The sequence below is a fragment of the Tinamus guttatus genome, unplaced genomic scaffold, assembly GCF_059628265.1.
Source record: "Tinamus guttatus ecotype Peru unplaced genomic scaffold, ASM5962826v1 Tinamus_guttatus_pri_ptg000133l, whole genome shotgun sequence".
Lineage (NCBI taxonomy): Eukaryota > Metazoa > Chordata > Aves > Tinamiformes > Tinamidae > Tinamus > Tinamus guttatus.
In genome coordinates, this window is record NW_028288667.1 from 1,394,931 (window position 1) to 1,404,686 (window position 9,756).

A 9,756-nucleotide genomic window follows, 5' to 3' on the forward strand; every position below is an offset into this window, starting at 1 on the left:
TAATCAATATCATTTTCCAGCTTCTGGCCTGTAAGGCACTACTTTTTTTGGAAAAAAAAAAAAAAAGTTTTTTTTTAAAAAGTTAACTTTGAATTTGGGTGAATTTTTTGTAGTAGTAGTAGTAAACGTAAGATGGGTTTTCAACTAATGGCGTTCCACATAACACTATTAATAACAGCAAACTTTTGTTATCCTTCCACATAGATGCAAAAAGGTAACATATTGTAAATATGTTTCCAAGTTTTGACCCTCAGTAATGATCTTTATAACAACAGTGTGTTTGGTGACACAACTACTGGAAAGTGGCATACCTATCTCTGTTTAGAAGGATTGATTAAGCAATATAGAATATAATGCAAAATTCTATAGGTAGAGAAAAGGAGTGATGGGTGATCATGGAAAAGGAAGATTCTGGTTAAACAGAAATACCTCATCTTCGTGATTCTTTTTCCCACCATTCTTAATATTGTATTATGTTACAAATTTCAGTATTTCAGTTCTTTGAAATGTCTGAAATAAGTATGAGGCTTTATGATGAGAGAGATCGTAAGTCCCTCTTTGAAAACCTGCAATGGGGATTCTTTTTTTAAATCATAATTTCATTAAAGTTACCCAGACATTTAAAATCTCAGGTTTTAATTCCCTGGATCCACGAGTAAAGGGGTTTAAATTGGTATGTAGAACAAGTTTTATATTGATCCCAGTGGAATTTTCAGTTGTTTTCCTGATAAGAGGAGCTTCTACTGTGACATTTTTTTTTCTTGAATTATGACAAATTGGAGGTTGTTAGGTTTTTCCTTCTTTTGTCTCTGTTTTGTGACGAAATAAGGAAAATGGCAAGTGTTCATGTCCTCTTTTGCAGTTACGTTTGAATGAAATCTCTCCTGAATCTACAATACCAGGCTTTAATAAGCGAATTTGGATGAGTTCACATCCAGCAACCAACCTGCCAGAGCTTTCAGTTTGCTTTCAGACAGGCAATTACAGTATTTTTAGAGGAAAGTCACCATGTTATTTTTGTGAAGTCAGTCATTGATCACTAGACTCATAAAATTGGAGCTATAACATAAGGGAGTTGCTATCCATATTTTTCTTTATGTCTATGTGACAAGTTAAAGATGATCTTAGTATCATCTCTATATGACTTTAGTGGCATTGTTGCATTAGAGTTTGAGAAACAAAATATTAGAGAGTAGTATTCTGTGTCTCACTATGCAGATGTTGAATCATCTTAGAGTTCAGCTAAACTGGAAAAAGGCCTGCCCACTCTGTCCTTTTGATTTAAAAAAAAAACTTGACATCTTTAATATACTTAATGGCAGTAAGAGATTTTTAGCTGTCCTTTTGCACTTAATTGCAGTGCTTTATAGAAAAAAAGATGTATATCAAATTATCCTTCCTGAAAGGCCATGGATTTTTAAACAGCGGTGCCCCTGTGGTTACGAGAAATGTGTTATAATTTTAATTACTGAAGTTATGACATGTAACATTGTTCCTGCATTTAATAGAATGTGATGAATTTTTCTATAAAATCTTGTGATTTTTAGTACACTAATATTTTATAAATATATTGTCTTATTTGAAATGTAACTTGTGTAGCTCTCTCATGGGTGCTTGATAGATGCACAAGAGATTTAGCTTTGATTCTCAGGTACCGCTGATACAGTGGTGATTTTTTTATTATTATTATTTTTCTTTCTTCCCCATCCCAAGTCACAACTGGAATGTGAAGGAGCTCTCTGGTGTGAAAGCTCTCGTTACCCCTCTGTGCTCGCCTAAACTGGCACTGTTCTTGTTTCACCTTGGGAATGTCTCGATTCTGGCTTAGTTTTTGGAGGAAGTGCATGTACTTCAAATAACACAAAATAAGCAAATGAATTTAATGAATTCCTGCAATCTTATAAGACAATCAGTCTTTTGGTGTGTGTGATTTTTGTTTTTTTGGCTTTTTTTTTTTTTTTTTTCCCCTGTGCTTGAGCAGTGGGTTTGTTTTCTTCCCCCCCAGGTTTTGGAGTTATTTGTTTTTATGTGTGGAGGAAATGATAGTAATTTGCCAAATGCCATTTAGCAAACCTTGGCTTTCAGGGTACGGGTGCATCTTGCAGAGTTCAGTGTACTGTGTTCTGCAGTCCAGCATTAAGGAAAATGAGGGTTTGGGTGTATTTTTCTGGCTCTCTGCTCATGGCAAAAGCGTGTTCATCAGCAGGAGCTGCTGTGGGCTTCCTACCCGTGGAGCCGAGGACTTGGGGACCTGTGGTAGCCAGTGCTGAAGGGCTTGGCTGAAATCAGGGTGCAGCAGTGGGATTCCTCCCGTAACCCACTGCGGTGCTGCACGTGGTCCTTGACCCAGGATGCTACCGTATGCATCACATACCTCCCTGTAACATATAGAGCCCCCGAATCACCCGTCCTGGTGCACGCTGTGGCAGTAGGGCACCCTCCTTCCTTAGGGCTGCTGTGGCTATAGGTTCCGCTCTTCTGTCTGCCTTTAAATAAGGTGGTAAAGTGATTTCGTTAATTCTTGACTTCATCTGTCTTTATCTTCAGCATCTACTCCCTACTAAATAGATTTTACTCTGGGGAAATGAAGTTACTGAACTTGCAGCCATGAGGAGAGGAAAAAAGGAGTTAAAAGTGAGATATTAAGTGAGCTCACAGGCACAGTCTCCAGTTTGACACGGTGCCTCTGTAAGGCAGAGTGCGTGTGTGTTAATAAAGTGATAAGAAATAGCATGCTCAAAAATCAAGGCACAAACTGATATCAATATCAATGTCAATTGATACGGCTAACTACAGAATGGTGCTTTAATCGATTTTCTTTATTCATTGGAAGTTTAAGTGGTTACCCTTTTTGTTACAACTGTACATCATAACATATGTAATGTCTGAAACTTAATAGCTAAAACTGCATTTAAATGTTGATGGGTCTCGGTTTATTATGCATGATTTTTTCCTTTTTAATCCAGGGTTGCATTAACACGATTTTCTGTTTCACACGGTGATCCCATGGCATGCTTTCTCAGGGAATGTGGATGATGCTATGCGATGTTCGAGTCAATAACTAATTGGTGATTTTCAAACCATTTTCAGCTTTCACTCAAACATCACATGGATTACATGTTGAATTTCCCTTAATTTATTTGGTGAATCATGATGAGAGTATTAGAGCATTTAAGAGTGGCAATAAAATACACTTTGCCCAATACTTCATTACTTTTCAGACAAACCTTTATTCGCAATTGATGTTGCAATTTGGGCATTTTTCCCCTCTTTATTGTACCATGCACCATATAAATTCATAGTTGCATTGCAGTTTTCAAAGCTGCACACATATGTCATGACATTAACTTTCATGGTTAGACAATGCTATAGTAAAATATAATCTGATCCTGGGGTAGAGCAGCAGTATAAACCTGCTAGCATAAATATATTCATCTATATCATTAAGTTTTTATGAAGTCTGTTAACTTTGTGGATTTTTGTTTTTCCAGTAAAGTTACTTTGACTAGACTAGGATTTGATCCAAAGCCCACCAGAGTCATAGACAGCAGTAATAAAACTATTGAAATGAATCTTGGCAATCAGGTTGATCTCAAAGTCTTTACAGTATTTCCATCTGCACGATAGAAATACTGTACAATATGTTTGGAGTGGTTTAAGACTTCTGTTTTATAAATGTAGGGATTTGGTGCTGTAAAATATGCTAAGCTGTAACTGGTCACAAAAGGTATTTCCTCTAGCAGCTTAGTTATTTAAATGGTGAATTTGTCTTGCTACATAACTCCTTCAAAATCAGCAGTATGGGAGATGTTAATGACTTGGTTGTAGTACTTCTAGGGGAAATTGTTTATCAGTAGTGACAATGATGCAAAGGATTAGAGACTCAAGGATCAGTTTCCTCTTCATGGTTTTGTATTTGGCATTTCCACTTGCCTTCATATAGCCAAGAAGGCAGCAGAGCGTTTCCTCTCCAGTTAGAGCTACGGTGACTGTGTTTTGGCCGTCTTGATTCAGAGCTGTTACAAACCTGGCTTAAAAAAACAAATAAATAAAAAGCCTGTGGCAGCCCTGTTGGTTAAAAACTGCAGGTGTGAAGCTCCACGTGGCTGTGGGGAGAGTTGGATCAGGCCTGAGCAGGACGCGGGATCGCATCGTTCCGCGGAGCGCAGCAAGTGATCAGACCTGTTGTGGGACACCAAGCATGGTGTGGCCACGGCAGCCACAGCTTCTGCCTTGTCTTTTCCACTTCTTAAAAGCACATTTTCTCTTTTCTCCTAAAAACTCTGTAAAAAGCAGCTAGAACCCCTGCTCCCTGTTTTTTTTCTTCCCTTCCCCTCGCTTTAGCTATGGGAACAGGATGGGCCCAGTCAGTCTCCCCCTCCTACGGGACAAGAGGGGAAAAAGATGTTATAAAATTCTTAATGGAAATGAAGAATCTTACTGGATAGCATTTTGGGATCAGATATAAAATCGTAGGAGTAATTCTTACAGCACAATTACATATAGGAAATGCTTGCTTTTAACTTGGCAATAATTGTATATTGGATTGATCTCTCTGTAGTTGATCCTGATTTAATACAGAATGTAGAGATTTTAATTGTCATCATTTTATACTAAAGCTGAATCAGTCTCTAAAAAATCAAAGAAAAAAATATTTGGAGAAATAATGTACATGCTAAGCTTTTTTGTTTATATTTTTGATGCTTTTTTGTGAAGCCTCAAAATCCATGCAATCCAGTTGCAAATAAATGCTGTTTCTATTCATTGAAAATCATGAGAGACCACTTAGACAAAGCTCTATTGAAAGCTTAGCCACTTGTTCAGGTTGACATTATCTGCGTGGAATTAAAGGAGTGTATGGAATATGTGATACGGATGTTAGCCCTGTACAGCTAAATTACTCTGTGTTGTAGTAGTTTTAAAATTTCTTTGAAATGTGTCCGCATTCTCTTTGAGATGAGTATCAGTAAAACAAAACTGTTTCTGAAAAATCTTTGTTTGGATGTTTATACTAATTGTTTTGTTAAACTTTTAAATCATTTTGTGCACTAAAAGATGAGCATATATTAATGCAGAGAAAAGCAATCATGGCTTGACACAATGTTTTAAATCAAGAAAAAAAAGCAGGATGGCAGTAGCAGCTCTGAAATGAAGATGTGGATCTCTTCAGAAACGGTGGCTTCTGGGTCCTTCCTTTCTTCTTCCTACCAAATTGGTATCTGTTATTCCAAATTTATACTGATGACGTAAAGACCAGAGTTTCTACACTTCATTTCTAATAGCAAGCCTTGTTTTCTGCATGGTGTTTCTTTGTCCTGTCACTTTGTCTTCTGAGAGATTCAGTTAAATGAAAAGTATAGAATATTTTTAATTAAAATCAGATTTAAGCTATCAATTATTTTGAAATTGATATTATGAACAGAGGTCTAAAGAATAGAAAATATAGGCATATATTGCAGATATCAAACACTGCTTATATTTTTAACAAAATCAGTATGTGTGAGATTATTTGAAACATGTATAAAGATGAAAATGAGAAGATGGTTCTTGTGTTGATAGATTAAAAATATAAATTCTCTTTATATCCAATACCAAAACCCTATAAAAGGGCTAATGGAAAAAAAAATGTATTCTGATGAACAGCTTGTGTAATACAATCAATGGGCGTGATGTTTTTGGTCTGTATCATATTTATTATATGTAAGTAAAACAATAAAGATTATAAATCTTGTTTTCATATCAGGAATAAGTATTTGGTTTGAATTAATATATTTGCATATCATTGATTAAGAAAAATGTAATAGTCATTATGGGGGCAGGCTGCCTTGGAAGGACAGTACGGTGGTAAAAGAATTTGCCTCATTAACACCCTTTTCTCCTTAAAAGCAAGTCTAAGGATGTCTCATTTTTACCTCAAGCTGTCTAGGATGTGGAGTGATAACTTGATCTCAGACTGCTCTTCTCCATTCAAGTAACAGGTTAAAAAGAGTAAGTTTTTAAACCTCTTGCTCACTGCATATGATTTTTACTTGCCAATATGGAAAGTACAAAATATCCAAGAGAAATGTCATGTTTTTGTCAGCAGAGGGAGCTACTGTAGTGTCCATCTACTTACTGCTCTCCCGAACTCCAGCTTAGGAAATTACACAAGCAGTGAACAGACCTCAACTCATCTGTTCATCAACTTCAATTCTTAGAATTAACCCAGGACCAGGCACTGACCTTGTTCTGTCCAGCTGAACTTGTGTTTTTATTTATTGACAATCTCTAGGGAATCATAAGCAGCCACCTAAATACTTAATAGAAAAATTAGAAAATATTTTGCTTCCGCATGCCTTTCTGATTTATTTATTTTTTTAAATTACCCACAGCAGAACTCTGTGTACTGCTATAATTGTTTTCACAGTTCTGATAATCAGTGTTGCTGCTCTAAGCAGTTGGAAGGATGGGAGGAAATAGGTGCTTGCAGTGACATTGCTAAAATATGCAAAATGTGACAGTGATGTTCCTGAAACTATTGGTAGAAATCCACTAATATAAAATTTTAGACAAGGGCTTGTTAGAAAAATGAAAAGCACAGGCATGAAAACTTCAAGTTAAGTGTCAGTCGTTGTGTGGAAAAGCAGGAATGTATAAAACAAATGGTCATTTGGCTGAAGGCTTGGGAGTGCATTGTGCAAGCAGGGCTCCACTATGAGAATTTCACCTTCACAAATCCCCTTAGAAGAGCCATAGGTTTACATGCTACAGTAGTAGCTACAGTAGTATCCTAATGCCTGTAAGGAAAAGCCTGGTGTAATCCCAGTAAGTATTTTGTGGAACTTGGTTTAACCAAAACTGTGCTGCCTTGTGCTTGTTTCATGGCTGGAAAACCTGGTGAAATGGAGAAGAGGAGGCTTGTGTATGCGTGTGTTTGGAGTGGTATTGGTCTGTCTTTGCTTTTCTAATAAATTTAGGTGAGAAACTTGCTTTCTTGCTTGCCTTGGGTAACACTGCTATTCTAAGGCATGTTTATAAAGTTCTGGTGAAACTTCATGCAAGTGTAAGTTCTTGCACAGAAGAGACTTAAGTGTACTGTGTCTGCAATACGGAAAGGTTTTTGTGCTGCCTTTCACCATTGGTGGAAGAACTTTAAAGACATTTAACATAGCAGAAATTTAGTAGTGCATTTCATTATATACTTTTGGGGAGAGCTTTTTAGCTAATTAAGACATAGCTCATTTCTTAGGACTGCTTGGCAAGCAATAAGAATTCTGGAACTCAGATGAAAGATCTTGAGGTAAGTTTATTCTCAAAATATCTATATACTTGCAGATAGAACTTGGCACCAATGTGTCTCTTCCACTTTGTGGCAGCCTAATGAATGGTTTTAGGCCTGCCATTGTAAGTCAAGCAGATACAAATACATAGGTCAAGCAGATACAAATACATAGGGGGGGTTCTTCCGCTATTTGGTTGTCTTTCCAAACCATACGCTGTCCACAACTTAACACTTTTTTTTTTTCTTTTTTTTTTGTTTCTTTTAGGCTCTATCAGCAGGTCATGAAGTGGATAGTTGGCCACCTCGACGGCCCAGGTCACAGAACCACCGTAAAAAGCCTCAGCTGAAGGAGTGTGCAGAGGTGGTCAGTAGGAACGGGGGGCTGCCAGCGCTTTGCCTCTATCTCCTAGTCTAGAAGGAGGGAACCTACTGACCTAAATGCCCCAGATGGAAAGCTGTTTCTGTATGCTATTTCTATACACTGTTTTAAGTCTCAGGCTCATATTCCATGACACTAGCATGGGCTAAACTTCTCTGTCCCCTGAAAATAAGGAGATGTTTCATATGTGAAACAGCCTCTTGCCAGAAGCTCAATGTCTCTTGTTGATAGATGAAGCTTAAAGCTTCTGAGAAAGATGACTTAGCCCCCTCCTTTTCAAGCATAGTACTGATCTTTGGAAAGAGAAAGTATGTTGAAGACTTTGATTGGTATCAATCTACCTCTGCAACCTTGAGCAAGCCATTTATATTTATTCAAAAGGTTTGACAAAGGTTGAAGTTTCCAAATAACTATCACCTTTTACCTCCACATGAACCCCTTTTCCTCCTTTTCTACTCATAAACCTACTTCAAGCTCAGGTAAAAGAAAATCCAGTTGCAGTTTGTGAGGATTGCAGGCTTTGGGAGTTTTGGGGGAGTGTTACCTACCGTGCAACAAATCACTGCGACATGAAGATGTTCATCCCATAAAGATTCCTTAATTACCTAAATTGGCTATTCTTTGTGGGAAACCTTCCTGTGCTTTGTCATTTACTCAGCTGCTTTGATTTAATTACTAGAATCGTGCTGTTAATGATGATGAAAAGCCTGTGATTACACTGCGAGTATGTGTTTTTATGCAATGCAAAGGAAGTTTGCAAACATAGAGGAGTTCCACTCAGAAAGCATGCCCAGAAGCTCCTCTGCCGGGAGAGTTTGGGGAATGGGAAACACATCAGCTCATGTGCAGCTGTTTTTTGAGGCTTTTTGTGGAGTGTTAGAATTCACAGGGTTGCAGGCAATATAGGGTTATGGCAGCAAAAGCCGTGTCCCCCGAGGCAGGGCACTAGCTCTGGGGCATGCTGTGGTCTGGCAGGAATGGAAGAGAAGGAGTAAGTGGTTTAGGGAAGGAAGCACAGATGTACGGAGTTCTGTCTCATGAGCAGCTTTCCCCAAGCCTTTCTTGCCTTTTTATGCATTTCCCTACTCCCAGCGGAGTGTGCAGAAAGCTCATTTCACTAATTGAGGGGACATCATTAGTTGACAGTATAAATATTTAAAGCATTCTGTAAGTGTATTAGTAATTAAACGAATGTGTTTTGTTAAAAATGCATTTCAACAAAAGTGCCGGCTCTCGCTGCTGCCACGCCTGTTCCTCACTGGATAAAAGCGGATCCATCTCCATCTGTCACGGCTTCTTTTGTGACCATCTTTCCCATGGAGAATTTGCATATGACTGGCCACCAGTGAATGGAAATAAGTCTTGGTGTATACAAGCAGTCCTGTTTAATTGCAAGTGGCTCGTTCTCATAAGCAAGAAGTGCTTAAAAATGGAGTTGGGTTGATTCCTATATTCATGGCATCATGGCTTTCGCTTGTATGATCCTGAATAGTTTTACTCCTGGAATAGGTGGAAAAAGATTCCCCTCAAAAGTATTTCCCAAGGCAATGGTCACCTTCTAGGCTTATGTCTTTTCTCGTGAATGCTCAAAAAAAGCACCAAAACAAATGATAGAAATGTTTCATTATTTAAAAAAAATAGGTATTTGCCTTGGGGACACAGGGTTTCTACCATAAAATAATACTGATGTTGCCTTGGCTCTATGCAGAGTAATTCCTCTAAAACAACTAATTAATACTTCTAATGTTATGTGTGTCTGGTACTGGACTGCCAATGCCTGCTCATCTACCTCCTCTGTTTGCAAAGTATGTGTATTCTGTGTCTCCTCTTAGGATTTTTTTTTTCTCTCCCTCATCCCTTTATTTTCCCCAGTGCATTTGAGAAAAGGTTGTTTGGTGTCTGCTTGTGCACAAAATTGGCAACAGAGGCGCCCTAGCAGTAATATATGGACACAGGTACAGAGAAATCAGGGATGTGAGCTTTGAATATTTCCCTTGGCATATCAGACTGTTAGAATGTAAAAGTGTACATTTGTCTTGAGGAAGCGTATCTTCAAGAAAGCTCCTAATAACATGACTTGCTTTCACATACTAGTATTTGTTTTTTAAACCCTGTT